This window comes from Bos grunniens, chromosome 23 (assembly GCF_055505025.1).
Source record: "Bos grunniens cultivar Pamir isolate PY7600 chromosome 23, Bosgru_T2T1.0, whole genome shotgun sequence".
Taxonomy (NCBI): Eukaryota; Metazoa; Chordata; class Mammalia; order Artiodactyla; family Bovidae; genus Bos; species Bos grunniens.
Window position 1 is genome coordinate 23,681,869 of NC_141187.1, and position 17,772 is coordinate 23,699,640.

Sequence of the window (17,772 nt, forward strand, 5' to 3'; positions counted from 1 at the left end):
CTACTACAAAGCCACAGTTATCAAGACAGTATGGTACTGGCACAAAGACAGAAATATTGATCAATGGAACAAAATAGAAAGCCCAGAGATAAATCCACACACATATGGACACTTTATCTTTGACAAAGGAGGCAAGAATATACAATGGATTAAAGACAATCTCTTTAACAAGTGGTGCTGGGAAATCTGGTCAACCACTTGTAAAAGAATGAAACTAGAACACTTTCTAACACCATATACAAAAATAAACTCAAAATGGATTAAAGATCTCAACGTAAGACCAGAAACTATAAAACTCCTAGAGGAGAACATAGGCAAAACACTCTCTGACATGCATCACAGCAGGATCCTCTATGATCCACCTCCCAGAATATTGGATTTTTATTTTTTTTAATCATAATAAAAACGAATTTTCAATTTTTCCAAATACCTTATGGGAAAAAAGTAAGAGGAAAATAGCAAATCCAAACTAAGAAATCAACTGTAAAAGGACAGCTATAAAAAGAGACATGGAAATTTTCAAATTTTAACAAACTGCTTCTTTTTGAACTGTGGGGCCCAAATTATTCCACTACCTCTGTCCAAAACCAAAAAATCTATGAAAAAATTTCCTTCTGAGGACCCTCACTTGGCAGCCTGTCCCAGGGGCTCACTTGAGACCTGGGACATGACCATTCTCTCATGTCCAATTTTTTCCATTGTAGGAAGATGAGAATCCCAGGCTTCTCATAGGAAAGAATTCAAGAGTCTGTCATTTTGATAACTACTAGACTACAGGACCCTTGGAGGACCATCTAAATCCCTTCCACAAATCACATTAAAAAACTGAAAAATAAAAACCATATCATCATCTCAACAGATGCAGAAAAAGGTTTTGACAAATGCAATACCTATTTATGATTTAAAAAAAAACAAAAAACAACTCTCCAGAAAGTGGACATAGAAGGAGCCTACATCAACACAATAAAGGCCATATATGACCAACCCACAGCAGACACATTCTCAACAGTGAAAAACTTAGAGCATTGCCTCAAAGATCAAGAACAAGACAAGGATGTCTACTCTTGCCACACTTATTCAACATAGTTTTGGAAATCCTAGCCATAGCAATCAGAGAAAAAAAGAAAAAGCAAAGGAATCCAAGATGGAAAAGAAGTAAAACTTATTTTATGCAGATGACACAATACTATACATAGGAAATCCTAAAGATGTTACCAGAAAACTACTAGAGCTCATCAATAAATTTGGTAAAGTTGCAGGATAAAAAATTAATACACAGAAATCTCTTGCATCCTATCTTTACCAAAGGCATTTATGAATTTAGTAAATGATTTCCTAGGGAATAATTTCATATATGAGCACTACTAGGCCGCTGAGAGAAAAATAATGGGATAAGTGTCCTTTTCCTTCCAGTAATGCACCGAACTGTTCAGAGACTGCAAACACTCCTCATCTGAGGACATTATTTAGAGCCCACCAAGAGACAGGTGCTATGGTGGCTCAGATGGTAAAAGTGTCTGCTTGCAATGGCGGAGACCTGAGCTTAATCCCTGGGTCGGGAAGATCCCCTGGAGAAGGAAATGGCAACCCACTCCAGTACTCTCACCTGGAAAATTCCATGGATGGAGGAGCCTCGGAGGCTGTTACAGTCCATGGGGTCACAAAGATTCGAACAGACTGAGCGACTTCACTTTCACTTCCAAGAGACAGAAAGCGTATGATATGAGATTTACTTTTGGCATAGCAAACAAAGAGGACATGTTATTCCTGTAGAAAGGCTCTTGATAAGATAAGCTCAGTGTTCTCCTCACTTTGGCTAAACTGTAAATAAGTTTCTTCCTGGCAATAGGCCCCCAGTCTCCCTTTTCTTAAAGCATTTACTTGAGAAAACGCACAATATAAATTCTTTTTCTTTGAGATGTAGATAGTTTCCCAGTCTCATCTTAGTTTTACAACCCCAGAATGTCTTTCTCAAGGACCTTTTCAAGAAATGGATGATATCCAAGGTTTGCTAACCTGTTAGGCTGGTGGTAGAAAAAAGTAGAAAAATGACTATGCACTCAGATATTGAGATTTGGATGGATTTTAGAGTGTTTTCAAGGAAACAGACAATAAAGAATGCAATGTGTGTATTAAGTGATGGTGAGAACATATTCCAAATGATAAGAAGATACTCATGACTTCTCTGTAACTTCATGGGATGTGCTAATGGCAGGGGAGGGGGTAGAACACTTTTTGGATAGATGCTTGAACAGATACAGTGTCATTTGGAGAGAAGAAAGGGCAATTTTGCAAATGGTAAGATAAATCAAAGGAAAGTAACCCCATGAGAAATAAATTCAAGGTAAAAGAAATTGCTTAGATTTGATACAGCAGAACAAATATAATTTAGGTGACCTTGAAGTGATAATGCTTTTCTGTGATCTTCAAACTGGAAACTGTGCTCATAAAGTGAAATCTTCAAGGCTGAACCCCCAAGAACACTCTGTAATATCAAGCACAGATAACACAACCAATTAAAGAGGGAAAGTTCTTACTGAACAACCTATAACATTTCAACCAACCACAAGGCTATTACAGGATAAACTGTTCACTAAAATGCCACATGCCCTTTGATCGAAATCTATGCTCCACTGATACTCTAAGTACTGATAGTCATTAGTGATAGAATTTTATTACATAGTGCAAATAATAAAAGTTATGTCTTTGTGTGAGACAAAAGTGGGGGGAAAGACAATCAAAGCAATCAGGGCACAAAAACACAGAGGAAGACAGAACTATGGTTTGGCTTGAAACCCTTGCTCATTAAACATTTCCTGACTTACAAAATTCATTAATATTTATGTCAGGAGTGAAAAAATGTTGCCTGTAGATTAGGGCAACATTGGAACATTTTTTGTGTGAAGCTAATATTTATCTGAGAATCCTCCTTGTTCCTTTGATCACTGATGTAACTCCTCTTGGTTCAAGGTCACAGAAGCACGCGGAGTGGAGCTGTTCACCAGTGTACGGCCCCAGAATGTTCAGGTTAGAAGAAGAAGAACCAGACATGATTATCTTTTTTTCTTTTCCCTTAACTATATCACTGGGGGTTAAGGAAACGACTTCACTATACTTGTTGCATAAGGAAGCTATTCGTCAAAACCTTTATTTTTTTCATTTAATATTGAGTGCTTTCAGAGGGAGAATGGAAAGCTTTGGTGAAAATTACATTTTCTTTTTAGTTATAGCACAATTTTATGTTCACAGTCCCAGAATATAAAAATGTAAAAAAAAAAAGTTTCCGTGTATGCTCAGTTGTATTTGACTCTTTGTGACTTCAAGGACTGTTGCCCACCAGGCTCCTCTGCCCATGGAATTTTCCAGGCAAGAATGGAAAGAATGCCAAGAATTCCTACTCCAGGGGATCTTCCCGACCAAGGGGTTGAACCCGCGTCCCTTGTGTCTGCTGTATTGGCAAGCAGATTCTTTACCATGAGTGCCACCTGGGAAGCCCCTCCCCTACATAATATATAATTGTCTTTTATACATCTCAGTATTCTCCTTGAATGTGAAGAATTAGCTAGAAAGAAGTCTAATGCCTCTTCCTTGCTCAAAAACTCTTAAAATTAAAAAAAAAAATACTGTGCATCACTATGTTGAATATTGGGTCTTCTCAGTGCTCAGACAGTAAAGAATCTGTCTATAATGCAGGCTACAGTCAGGTGGGCTACAGTCCATGGGGTCACAAAGTTGGATGCAACTTTCATTTCACTTCTTCACGCTGAGTATTATACTAGACACTTCCCATGTGATCTGACATAACTTTACTGGGTGGTTATTGCCATCTTCATTTAAAGAGAAGGGAAACAGATTCATAAATAGTATATAGTTTAGGTTATGCAAAATGCTATAACAGAGAAACCCAGATGTGTACAATGCCTTAAACATGATAGAAGTTTCTTTCTTTTCCATGTAATGTCAAAATGGGTAACATTGATCTGTAGGGGGTGTATCTTCCAAGCTGTAGATTTTAAGACCCAAGTCCTGTTCTCTGGGTTGGGAAGATTCTTTGGAGTAGGAAACGGCAACCCGCTCCAGTATGCTTGCCTGGAGAATTCTGTGGACAGAGGAGCCTGGTGGGTTATACTTTGTGGGGTCACAAAGAGTCAGACACGACTGAATGACTAACACTTTCACTTTCCTCTTCCATCTTAGGATTCTATTACTTTCCAACATGTGGGTTTCAAGGTGACTGAGCAAAGTGGAAGAGAAACAGACTCTTATATGGGCTATTTTATGGAACAGCCCTAAAAATATTACATACTACTTCCTTTAACCAGAACTCAGACAGGTGGGCATTTTTAATTCTAAAATAGGCTGAAATATGCCTATTGTGATATCAGAAGGAAGAGAAAATGAATTTGGGAACGGCGAACCAGGCTTAAGCCCAGTTAACTTTTCTGGTCAGCAAGTATCCATTAACATTTTTGTCCCATATGTAAAACAGCCTTGCCGCCTTCCCAAAGGAGACAGCTCAAACTCTCATTTCAACCAAACAGCTGTTGAAGAATACAGCATCTTCTAGTACTGTGCAATCCTTTCTCTCAGATCTAGATATAATGTTAAAATATAAGTTATTTTCCAAGAGATAGGTACAAGAATAATCAAAACAATATCATTTGTAGTAGTGTATCATTGGAAACAAATTTCATGGAGGAGAATGAATAACCTGTGGTCTGTTCAAAATGGCCAGTTAGTGCAAAGAACTCCAGTGACATCCAAAAATATAGATGAATTATAGAAATCTAATATACATGACCTGTATACAAGTCTAACATTTGTGTTACAATATGCTGTGTAAACTATGCTAATATTGCACTGGCAGGTGGTATACATCCTTTCTAGAGAAACACCCTTGCTATATTGAGCACCTTCTTTGAAAAGTTTACTTTGGGTAGGAATGTATTCTCTAAGTGCAAGTAAATGAAAGCACCTGCACAAGAAAGCAAAAATAATTTGTTGCCCCAGGAAACTGAGATACTGAAAGCCAGGCAGAGACAGCAGACTGCTCATGCCACAGTGTGAATCCTCCCAGTGACTCTTAAATCTTCACTAAACTACTATACCTAAACACTACTTACATTGAAGTGAAGATTTTGGAGTAACCAAAGAAGAAAGGCAGTTTTAAACGGATAAATTATCTAGGGCTGAATGGCCCAAAGGGATTGACAGGGAATGGAGTTCCCCATTATCAACGGAAATGGCAATCATGAGACTTATGTGAATTAAAAAGAAAATATATTCTTTTTGTACATCTCAGTGTTACATGAGTAAATGTGTCACTTTGTAAAACAGTAACAAGTAAGTCAATGAACTGTCAAAGCTCAGCGGTTTGGAAACTTCCTGAAGAATGTTTTTTAACCATATGTGGCCCCAAAGTTTGTGAATTTCCACTTGTTAGGCTTTACTATGATTATTGTATTCAAAGTACTGGTAACAAATTTTTAAAAAATATACCAAGTCAACCATATTTAAATAAATAAAAAAGAAAAAAAGTAAGACAGTTATATTTCAATAAATAAAACAAAATAAAATATGCTTCCTTGAATAAATGCCACGGGTTTCCCAGATGGCATTAGTAGTAAACAACCCGCCAATGCAGGAGACATAGAGACGTGGGTTCGATCCTGGATTGGGAAGATCCCCTGGAGGAAGGCATGGCAACCCACTCCAGTATTGTTGCCAGGAGAATCCCATGGACAGAGGAGCTGGGCTACAGTCCATGGGATTGTCACAAAGAGTCGGACATGACTGGAGTGACTCAGCATGCACACACAAGAATAAAGTTATATATTTTATTTGATATTTTTATTCTCAAATTGATTAACATACTCAACAGTTTTTTTCTTTTTAAGTAAAAAAACCCTAGCCTAAAGAAACATCTTTTTTTTAACAGAGGTTTCTGTAAGACCACCTCATACTATACTTATTGTTTCATGGGAATCCATTATGCTTAAAATCATTTAATTTCAAATTCGATATTATGTTCATTTAGTGTTTTAAGCTATATTCATTACTATTTTCAATAATTTTCATCAGAGTTTGGCTTTAACAATCATCTCCTCTCTCTTTCTTTTATCTTGAATACCACTTTCTCCTTTAAATGAACCCCATTTTCTTCAAAGTAAGAAAAAAGAGAAAATAATTTATTCAGTGTTTCTTCTGTGTAAGGTTTGGTTCTAGATGTGTGTGTGTGTGTGTGTGTGTTAGTCATATCTGACTCTTTGTGACCTTGTGGACTGTAGCTCACCAGGCTCCTCTGTCCAAGGAATTCTCACCAGGCGAGAATACTGGAGTGTGTTGCCATTCCCTTTTCCAGGGAATCTTCTCAACCCAGGGATGGAACCCAGTCTGCCACACTGCAGGCAGACTTTTTACCATCTGAGCCACCAACAATCTTCCCAATCCAGGGATGGAATCCGGGTCTCCCACATTGCAGACAGACTCTTTACCACTGAGCTACCAGTGCTCTAGATAAGGAAGTATTAAAAAAAAAAAGAATAGAAAAGGTAGGGTTCATACAAACCTAGGCCAAACTTTAAGTCACCTAAACCACTGATATTAATAAAGATTTGTTAATATATTTTATAATAGTTCAGGAAAACACTTCATCAATATTCAAGAAAAATGTCAGAATTCTAAAACCAGGAGGACTGAATCTCATCAATGATTGCCTGAAACTGTTTCTTCCTGTGAAGGAAGGCTTTTCCTTATGTCTACCTCATCGTTTAAAAATGAGCATTTTAAATTGTGAAACCTGAACATACGTTTCAAACAAAATAGGTGATGGTCTTATGAAAAGATTAGGAAAAAGGGAGCAAGATTTCTTGGATTGGTTGTCCCGAGTCAAACATTGATGGACTAACTAAAGCCCTTTTTCAATTTTTTTTTGACTCAATGACAATAAGTTATTTTCCCTTTTTAACAGGGATATTATATTAATAATGACTTATGAACAAGAAACAATCTGCCGAAGATAGTTTGAAATATCTAGAGACGTCTATTTGTGACATGAAATGAGAGTAAAGCTGTGTTTGCCCTTCCTTTGTCGGAAAGGTCAAATGTCTCAGAGCATTTAATTTAAAAAGAAAAAGAAAAGTGCACAAAGCACAGCACTATTTCACCAGTTGAAATGGCTCTGGAGTCTTCCATCAACTTCAGGAATTAGTTTCCAAGTGTTGCCTGCTTTCATTCAGTCTGCAACCAGCATGGAGCAGACCACCTGCTGTGAAATAAGGGTGTAGCGACCAGCAGTTATTATAGCAGTAGCCATAAGTTTATTGCTTATTGGTACTAAACTTAAATCTTTGTAATTTTGAATTACTGAGTTAGCTTAGATTTATGGAGATGCACAATCATTTAGAATGGCATTCATTCCAGAAGGGTATATTATCTAAACCAATTTTCTTATAGCGCTGCAATTGCTATGCTATAGTTACGGTTGTATCAGCATTTCCATTATAAAGTCCTATTTTCAGGGTTTTATAATTTGACCATAAAATTCTCTCCTTGTTGAAACTTGGCAAACAAGGTCTGAGGCATAGAACTCAGTTTTTTTTTTTTTTTTTAAATTAAAAACAAAAAAAAACATACACACTTGTTTGGTCTATTCAGCCATTTTAGGCATTAAGTCTGCAAACAACAAAAATATACCAACTATATCTAGACAGATGGAAAGCAGTGGGGAAAAGAACAATTAGTCAAAACACCAAGATGTAGAAATGGTCAATTTCTATCAGTTAGTTACATGTTAAGTTCCTGCCAGGGTAGGAAGAACAATGATCTGAATGGTTTGAAGATGCAAATGAAAATCTCACCAATGCTAGTAGCAAACCAAGAATTGGGGCAAACCATCTCTGAAGATCAGATTCCTCATCTAGGAGGAGGACAGAATTATACTTCTCCTATAAAGGTGTGAGAATCCAATAGAAACAAAATCTTTGACATTGTAAAAGCAGTTTATAAGCACATAATATTATTTCTTTGGCTGACAATAGCTCGTTCTTCTAAACTTCCAAGTCTTAGGGTCCACACTACTTTTTAAAATTTATAACATGTGCATAGCTCTCCCCCAGATATATTGCAAACTCATGGAGTAGAGAATGTCTCTCTTTGTCTCCAAAGTGACACATAAAATTATTTGTTGAATTCATGGCAAATTAAACTGGTTTTACACTATCCTTTCACAACTGAAGAGTGGTTGCCTGACTATATTTTCCATACAATCATGGTTTCTAGTTAGAATTGCTGCTGCTACTAAGTCGCTTCAGTCATGTCCGACTCTGTGCGACCGCATAGACGGCAGCCCACCAGGCTCCCTCGTCTCTGGGATTCTCCAGGCAAGAACACTGGAGTGGGTTGCCATTTCCTTCTCCAATGCATTTTCTAGTTAGAATTAACCCACCCTAAAAACACGACTGCTGCCCTCTAGTGGTCATCAGGGAATGTGCACATGGTGTACCATGGAAAGGCCAGAATCATGACAGATTAATGGGGATTTATTGTTTATAATTTATAGAGTACATAAAACAAATCATAAGTCCTTAAGAGTCTAAAATATTCAGTACAAAAAAGGGAAGGCATTTCTCAGTGTTGTATTAATGCAAATGTTGAAGAATGAAGGCTATGATGACAGACTGCTTAGGGTCAATCCTGACTCTACTGCTTGTCTGCTTTATACATTAGCAAAATATCTAGTAAGTCAGGAGACCTAATTTCCCATCTGTGAAATTGAGGGTAATAGTAACAATCACATCTGAAGGTTATCCTAATGATTATAGGATATTCCCTGTAATCATGGACATTTCAGTGATGTCCATGAAAACCTTCACTACTATTAAGTACTAGACAAATGTTAGCTATCCTTATGTTGTACATTCTGCTGTTTCATTGTGAGTATAATATTCTTTCCAAAACTGTCATTCATAAGGAGTGTTTTCTTTAAAGTGTTTTCTTTGAATACTTTGTTTAAACAAGCTTAAAGAAATTGAAATTGGGGGAAAAAAAACCCAAGTGAATGTTTTTTTTACTATTTAAGGTATAAAATATAAGTCAGTTCTTAACCTTCAGCACACTTATGATTCTTTCACTTATGATATAAAAATGTAATTAAGAATCATTAAGGCCCTGGGCTCAGAACTGAACAGAGTAAAGATGTGGTCTTCACTATGCAGAAATGTACACTCACCTGGTATACAGACACAATACTCAGGCACTTTAGAGTTGGAGGCAGAGAAGGTGAGCACTGCAAGAACTGGGTTTCAGTTCAATTGCTGTGTAAACTTTAGAAAGCTCCTGTGCCTCAATTTCCTTATCTACAGCATGCAGAGGAATGTTCATAAAGTATGTAGTGTAGTAACTGGAACATTCTAGAGCTGAAACATCTAAGAAGTCCATCTCATTAGGACGTGTCCATGGCAGTTACATAATCCCATCCATGATAGTCAGTGAGTGAGAAATGATTTTTATTTGCTGGGGGAGGGAAAATTAGAACCAAATAACTTATAACCTCCAAAATGGACAGGAGGCCAACATTTTTTCCTACTTTTCAAAGATATCTCAACTTCCTGAGTCCTTTCACACTGAGAAGAGAATTATTTGCTATAGAATCTGTAGAAAGGTGGACTTTTTCCTAGTGATCTAGTTATTCGAGGGGTAAGTTCAGAGTGAACTGTCTGTGTGAGACAGTTGTTAGAAAGAAAACGAGACACTATAGGAAAGCTGCCATTCTACAGGATATATGCTAGAAAATTAGAATACATTGTCTTCCCTGAGTTAAGAATATTGATCCTAAATTCAGGGAAGGGGTACAATAAATAGAGATATTATCTGGAAAGTGGCTTATTCCTTCTGGGATTTTGCTTTCTCTCACTTGGAAGGATAATCTGCCTAGGACTTAAGTCCTCAGAGACAAATTTTCATATTCCACCTGTTATGGGATAGAGATACATGGAAAAAGATTATATAAACAAGAAGAGATACTGAGAAAGATGGGGGTGTGAAGAACGATGAGAGTCTGAAGGGGATGGTTTGAGGATGAGCCACCTAATAGTCCAGTGTTCACCTCTGTAGTTCACTTCAGTGAACATCTAGGTGGCATACTCTTAGTTCTGCGTTACAAAATTCAACAGGCACATGTTCAATGTACGCTAAATTAGGTGATTGGAATTCAAACACAAATTAAAAATAGACCCATGTTCTCAAAGAGATTATGGTTTAGTGGGAGAAACGGACTAACTCTGAAGATTTTAATAAAATACAATAAGGGCTTTCACAGAATATGGGCCAATAATACTTTGAGAATACCTTAGAGGGACAGAGAGTATTGAGAGGAAGTCTAAAATATTTTCTGAAGGAGATTGTATACCCGAAGGTTTTAGTGAGAGCGATTTTTCATCAGTTAAAGAGAGGCACAACGTGTTACTGACTGAGTGGAGAACATGAGCAAATGCTTTTTGTTAGCCTGCTCCCCCACACTCCCCACCCCTTGTTCCCTCCACCACACCCACCGCCAGCCCCATCACATCCCCGAGTATCTCTCTCTGTAGCATGCTGGGCTGGGTGTCAGGTGAATACATATGAATGTGACTGGTATTTACTCACAATGAATCATCCTCACGTTGGATGGACCAATCACAAAAGGTAGGCATAATAAGACCTCACTAGACTTTGTAAATACAGTTTAAAAGGTAGATCCTGATACTGTGTTGGAATGAAACCAGCAAATCAGTCCACACTTATTAGGATTTGGGTTATTTTCTTTGACGGAGCAGTAACCAGGAAATCTGTAGTGACTGACTACTCTTGAAACTGTATAGTCACTCTTTCTGTACTGTGTATACTCTAATGAAAAAGATGCACTAGCAAATTGACCATCAAAAGGGGGCAAGGTCATCTGTAATGTAAACACAGCACATACCTGGAAGCTTCAAGAGTTTATAACATCAAGCCTTTAATTCAGCATAAATCAAGGAGTCTAGTCTAGTGAGAAATTCTAGAAGAAGTGGTAGTGATAGGAGAATTGGTAGGAATTAGCTATAGGAGTGGAGAAGGAAATGGCAACCCACTCCAGTGTTCTTGCCTGGAGAATCCCAGGGATGGGGGAGCCTGGTGGGCTGCCATCTATGGGGTCACACAGAATCGAACACGACTGAAGTGGCTTAGCAGCAGCAGCAGCAGCAGCATATAGGAGTGACTGGGCTTGGGTAGGGGAGCCCCAAATGTGCCAAGATACCATATGGATTATTTTGAATTAAAGTTTACTTGAAAAACAGTCTGTATAAGAAGAACACTCTGACCCACTTTCTTCCCCTGAAATCAGGGGAAAAAAAGCTCCTATGGGAATGCATCCTCCCTACGCATAAGGATGGAGGTCATCCTTATCACAGGAGATATGGAATATGAGCCCGAGAAAGTTTTATAAGCAAACTTTGTTACTTCATTAATTTGCCACCCTAAGCAAAACCCTTTTGATTTCAAACATAATCATTATCTCCAACACCAGTGGGGTACAAAATATTCCTGTGTATAGACAGAGGAATACACTGGGTTACAGAAACAGAAGTGTCTTGGAGGCACCTGGATGTATTACCCACAGCTAAAGACAGACTAGAAAAAGATGTAGATTTGAGAACTGGGAAAGAGAGATTTTGGCATATTGAAGCTCTTGGGGTCTCATCACTTTTATTGAAAGACCCAGATCCCTAGGGCTGCACCTCTTAGCTCTACCAAGACAAACTTTGTCACCATCCTTCACTAACTCTATGTCCTTAGCCAGGCAATGTCATCTCATTGGACCTCAATTATCTGTAACCTAGCAGTAATCATACATTAGAGAGAGGGCGTATTTTGAGAGTTCTTAAAATATTTGTATATATTTTTCCCTAGCTGCTTCATAAGCTGTTATAGTATTTTTCCAATTAGAAAGTCTTTCTTTGGATTTAGATTACTGGTATCTCCAAGAACTCTTATTTAAAATAAAATGTCCTTGACATATAAGAATAACAGTTATAAAACAGTGCTTACTATGTCAGACACTGCCCTAAATAACTTGCATATTTTAATTCATTCAATTTCTTAAAAGCCCAGTGCTGCTAAGTCACTTCAGTCATGTCTGACTCTGTGCGACCCCATAGACGGCAGCCAACCAGGCTCCCCCATCCCTGGGATTCTCCAGGCAAGAACACTGCAGTGGGTTGCCATTTCCTTCTCCAATGCATGAAAGTGAAAAGTGAAAGGGAAGTTGCTCAGTCATGTCTCACTCTTAGCGACCCCATGGACTGCAGCCCACCAGGTTCCTCCATCCATGGGATTTTCCAGGCAAGAGTACCGGAGTAGGGTGCCACTGCCTTCTCCATAAAAGCCCAGTAGGTAGGTACTATTTTTATTATCCATTTTAGAGATGAAAAAAAAAAACTTGGGAAAGAAAAGTCAAAAAACTTGATCCAGGTCTCACAGCTAGTGGTAGGATTTGGATCCTCACAGCCTAGCTCCAGAGTCTGTGCTTTGATGACTTATACTACTATTAGTGTCTTTAGTCGGAGAAGGCAATGGCACCCCACTCCAGTACTCTTGTCTGGAAAATCCCATGGAGGGAGGAGCCTGGTAGGCTGCAGTCCAGCGGGTCATGAAGAGTCGAACAAGACTGAGCGACTTCACTTTCACTTTTCACTTTCATGCATTGGAGAAGAAAATGGCAACCCACTCCAGTGTTCTTGCCTGGAGAATCCCAAGGTCGGGGGAGCCTGGTGGGCTGCCATCTATGGGATCGCACAGAGTTGGACACGACTGAAGTGACTTAGCAGCAGCAGCAGCAGTGTCTTTAGTAGGATAAATTGTTAATGAAAAATTACATTAGTCAGATCTGAATGCCTGATAAGTGCAATCAACTTATAGGATAAGGTTTTTCCAGAATGAGATTCAGGGCTGATGAACTGTAGTGAGAAGTAACGATGCTATAGTGTTTAATGCTCGGTTAGGCACCATGTTTAAACTCCTGGACATTTGGGTGTAAAAGAGGATGTGCCTGGTGGAATGGGTATAAATAGGGACAAAAGAGTTACAAAGGAGGAGGAATCCATCAAAGACATGTTCAGATACTTTCTTCTGACAGTATCTATCTGCCCTGAGTATTTCCATGGTTACCGATACATGTTTACCTGTTTGTATTTCCGCAGATAAGTTACTTGCGTAATGTGGTACCAAGTTCTTGATCAATTTGTTGAAAAGTGAGAGAGTCTTTGGAGACAAAGAATCTGTAGAGCATTTCAAATGTTTGATAGCACTTTCCCCTCCCTGCCTCCATTTGTTTTCATCTCGCTCATTTTATCTTGATTCTGTTGTAACAGATGCCGATGGAGTTTTTGACACTGAGAATGCCAGATCTATCATTAATGTGTTGCCAAACTGGGGAAGATTTACTAACAATATGTTTTGCCTGCATCAGTTCGCTTCTTTTAACAGAGAGACTCATTTGAATAACATCTGAATAAGGGAGTTAATAATAGTAGCCTAGAAGCGAAAGCCAGATTGGATTAATGAGCAACTGACCCGAATCTTCACCCTGAATTAAAATTGAATGGCATTAGAATAATTTTGGAGGCACAAAATGTTCTGTCAATTCTAAACCCTCCTTCCACCCTTTTCCTGCTTCTCCTCCTGCTACAATATTTTTAACACAGAACTTGCCTCTGCCCCTTCTGGCTTTACTTGGGAGTCTAAGAAAGAATGTACTGGATTGACATTAAAGTTATTTCATAGTATGAGCAAAAATATTGTTCTGAAGTTAGTTAGAAATTTTAATTCTTCAGAGATGATGTATTAAGTAGTTCATGCTGACATATATGTATATATACATATATATATATGTATATATAATGGTTAAAATGGTAAGGGGAATTAAGAAAACAATTTTCTTTTTTAAAAATGCAAATATATAAGTATTTTACAATGTTATGTTCAGTTTGTGGGTGGAGGGAGATAGAAAGAGAGAGAGGAGAGAAAGCAGAGTGAGAAAGAATCATTAGTGGGTAGCCGTTCAGACTTATGTATTTGTAATAATGGCAAAAATTTGCTGTGAGACAGGATTGTCTTCTTTGAGAAACGCAGTGTGAGCTTGTGCCTATCTAAATAGAAAAAAATATATAAGAGGTAGAGGGGTCCAAGGAAGGTATGTGTGTATGTGGGAGGTATTTGAAAGATTACTTTATTTTATAGCTAATTTATCAGAATTGAATTTCTAGGTTTTGTTGTTATTAATCTTTTTGAAGTGTTAAATATAGAACAAGTTAAAAAAAACTTAAATGTACACATGATAAATGCATATAACTAGCACTGAAATCAAAATGAGAAAATTGTCAGCATCTCAGCCATTCCCCTTTCTCCCCTACAAAAAGGTAATCGCTAGCTGACTTCAATTCCCCAGGATTCTCTTTGTGTTTGTACATTATATTGAGAAAATCAGACAATCTATAATTTTTGGAGTTCAGCATCTTCCATCCTGTTTGTGAGATTCAACCATGTTGGTGTGAATAGTAAAATAGGTCATTCATTCCCTTTCTCATATGTATGACTAGACCACCATTTATTTATCCATTTTCTAGTTAAAAGATTGAGTTGCTTCTAGTGTATGGCTGTTATAAATAGTGCTGCCACAAAGATCATGTATGTCATTTTTGCTCAATGTATGTGAATTTTTTTTTGGTACTTAAAATATGAAAAATAATTTCCACAAACTTAAGAAAACACTGTTCCTAGACTTCTGTTTGGCTGGGAAATTCAAGACACTGTTTATAAACACACTTTGTGTCTAACTGCCTCTGATTTTTGTTTGTCATGAATTTGTCTATGTCAAAATCTCAAACTTCTCCTAGGAAGCACTTTGACTTTCTGAATTAAGCTGCACTTTTTTTCCAAATTCCTGGATTTTACTTGAATAGGGACAAAAAAAGATAGTTTTTACTTAGTATAAAAATGGTCATTAAGTGGGATTTCTGACATGTCAAAATCAATATGTTAATATGCTTTAGTCTGAGGAAAATTAAAAGACAAAGCAACAAATACTCACTTTCTTTGAACCCTGTACTTGGAAATCAAAACAGCAAGTCACTCTAAGAATTTTGTGAAATACTTATTATATTGGACTATAGATCTGCACCAAGTAGCACAATTAATCATTAGCCCATTGATGGAGAGGATATTCAAAATTAGCAGAGTAGAAAAGAAAAAATTTAAGTAGCACAGTTATAAAAAATTTTAAATACAATATTGAAAGTGCACTACATAAGGCAACTTCAAAAGCCTCTCCTGAAGAGAAGATTGAACACAGTTTCAGTTTGTAAATTAATTTAAGATAAAATATAGACTGCAGGGAACATTCCAGTAGGATTCTGGAGTAGACTCAACCACTGACATAAGGAGAAACCTATCCTGTATTTTTAAAAGTAAATTCAAGCCCATTTAACAAGAAAAAAGTTAAAATGTGAAATTGTCATTTAGAAAATATTCAATAATGTGTGCTTAGACATTTCCAAATAGCCTAAGAAAGTAAATAGGCTAGAAATTAATATAGTTTATGGCTCTTTAAATAAAACAACCAAAAGGATCAATGATCTGTACAATTTAAGAGTTTAGAGATAAGAAAATATATTGTGTTGCAAGTAAAAAGCCTTTAAAAGAACCAATATTTCACATTGGCAAAATTAAGAAGGATAACTATTAAAAATCTTTCCAGTGATTCTGCTTCAAAGGAGTATTAGCACTCCAAAATTCTCTGTCTTTCCTCTAATCTAATAGAATTGTTTATAATTACAGATGAGTAGCATAGCTTTCTTATTTTTATGAATATTCCTATATACACATCTAATCCCACTACTATAGAATACCAGATACTTGAGAGAAAAAAATTTATTATCTGAAAAGTAAAAAAAAATTGACTTTTAAGATTGAAAAAGGAGAAAGAATTTTACATTAAAATAGAAATGACGAGTTTAGCCAGACTGTGAAAGAAAGATAATAGAAGACAAATTTGAGGGTATATAGTAAGTCATAAAAGCCTTGAGGGGAAATAAACTTTAGCTTAGCTTAATCAAACCACTTAAGAACTAAAAATACCTACATACCAACCTCTAACCCATATTTTGAGGTCATTATCAGAAGAAAGTTTTGTATTCTCAGTGGTACAACTCCTACAAATATAATAGTTAGAGTTTGCTCCTGGATAAACTGCACTGCCTCTTTGACACATAATCAGGTTATAACTGATCTAGACACCAGAATGCCCATACCAGGTATGGCTCAAGAATTTATCGAAGAAATACAATGATGGCAACATTCCCATGGGTCAGATAGCATGGATTAACTTTATATTGATCTCCTATAATATTTTTGTTTTTTACTAACAGGAATATGTTAGACCTTGCTCTACATATGTTAACTCAACAACATGGCATGTGTAGAAAAACGACTGTCAAATAAAGCTTATCTGCTAGTTTAGCAGCCCAAACTTAGCTTCTTTACCTCCAAGCAAATACAAGCATTAAATCAGTCAAAATATCTTTAGATCTTGGATTCCTAGGTCTTTACATGTAATGTTACCATAGTAGTAAACCCCTGCTCCTAAAGAAACAACTGAATGTTTTTATACTAGTTTATTAACAAATAAACAATAACAAATTAGCAATTAACAAATTAACAAATAAACAGTAAACATCACTGTATTCTCCCCTACTACCACTGGATGTTGTTTAGTCACTAAGCTGTGTCCAGTTCTTTGTGATACGTGAACTGTTGCCCACCAGGCTCCTCTGTCCATGGAATTTTCCAGGTAAGAATACAGGAGAGGGTTGTCATTTCCTCTTCTCCAGAGGATCTTCCTGACCCAGGGATCGAACCCACAGCTCTTGCCACATTTCCTGCATTACAGACAAATTCTTTACCACTGAGCCCCAGGGGAACACCCTTACTGCCATTGGCACGACACTCTTAACCAGGGGCTCTAGTTCTTGAGCCCTCAACCAATCCTCTTCTGAGGGGATGGAGGTGAAGGATTAATATCGTGTTTGTGTCTGAGAGTATGGTACCATGTATTGTCTGAGATCTCCTTGTCTAGTTTGAAGTTCATGAGTTTTTCCTGACCTGGAAGAGCTGGCATCGCACACGTAACCTCAAGGAGGTGTTTGGACAGCATTGCTCCAGCTTTTTCCATATAAGGTGGGGCTGGGAGCAGATGGACCTCTCTTGTCATCTGCAGGTTCTTCTGGTTATGATCCAGGAGGCTCAATGCTTTTGCCCCCTCTGGTATGAAATTTTTTGCTGATCTCCCTCATCTCATGTGCAGGAAGACCAAAGTCTTTCTATTCGCTTGAACCTTCCCTTGGTAATTGTCGATTGAGATTCTGTGTGTCAGTTTTCATTTGCATTTTTAAAAATCTTTAACACTTATATTTTTATAGCACTGTTGCTGCTACTCTGGGAAGGCAGAAAGGACCACTATCCAAAATCTGGTTCGGGTGTCTAGACTGATGTCACAATTCCCCTTCTCCTTAAAATAATATTCAGAGGTTTATTAGAGGACTGGAGTCTCTGGTGGGGGCAAGGCCTATCTCTCAAGCAGGTCCAAAATAGCTGATGAGACCAAGGAAAGGAGAGGTTCAGGATTTTATGTGCAATTAGGGGGTGGTGCTGGGGTGAGGTTTTACTTACAAAGGGGCTTGCATGATTTCAGTCTTTAAC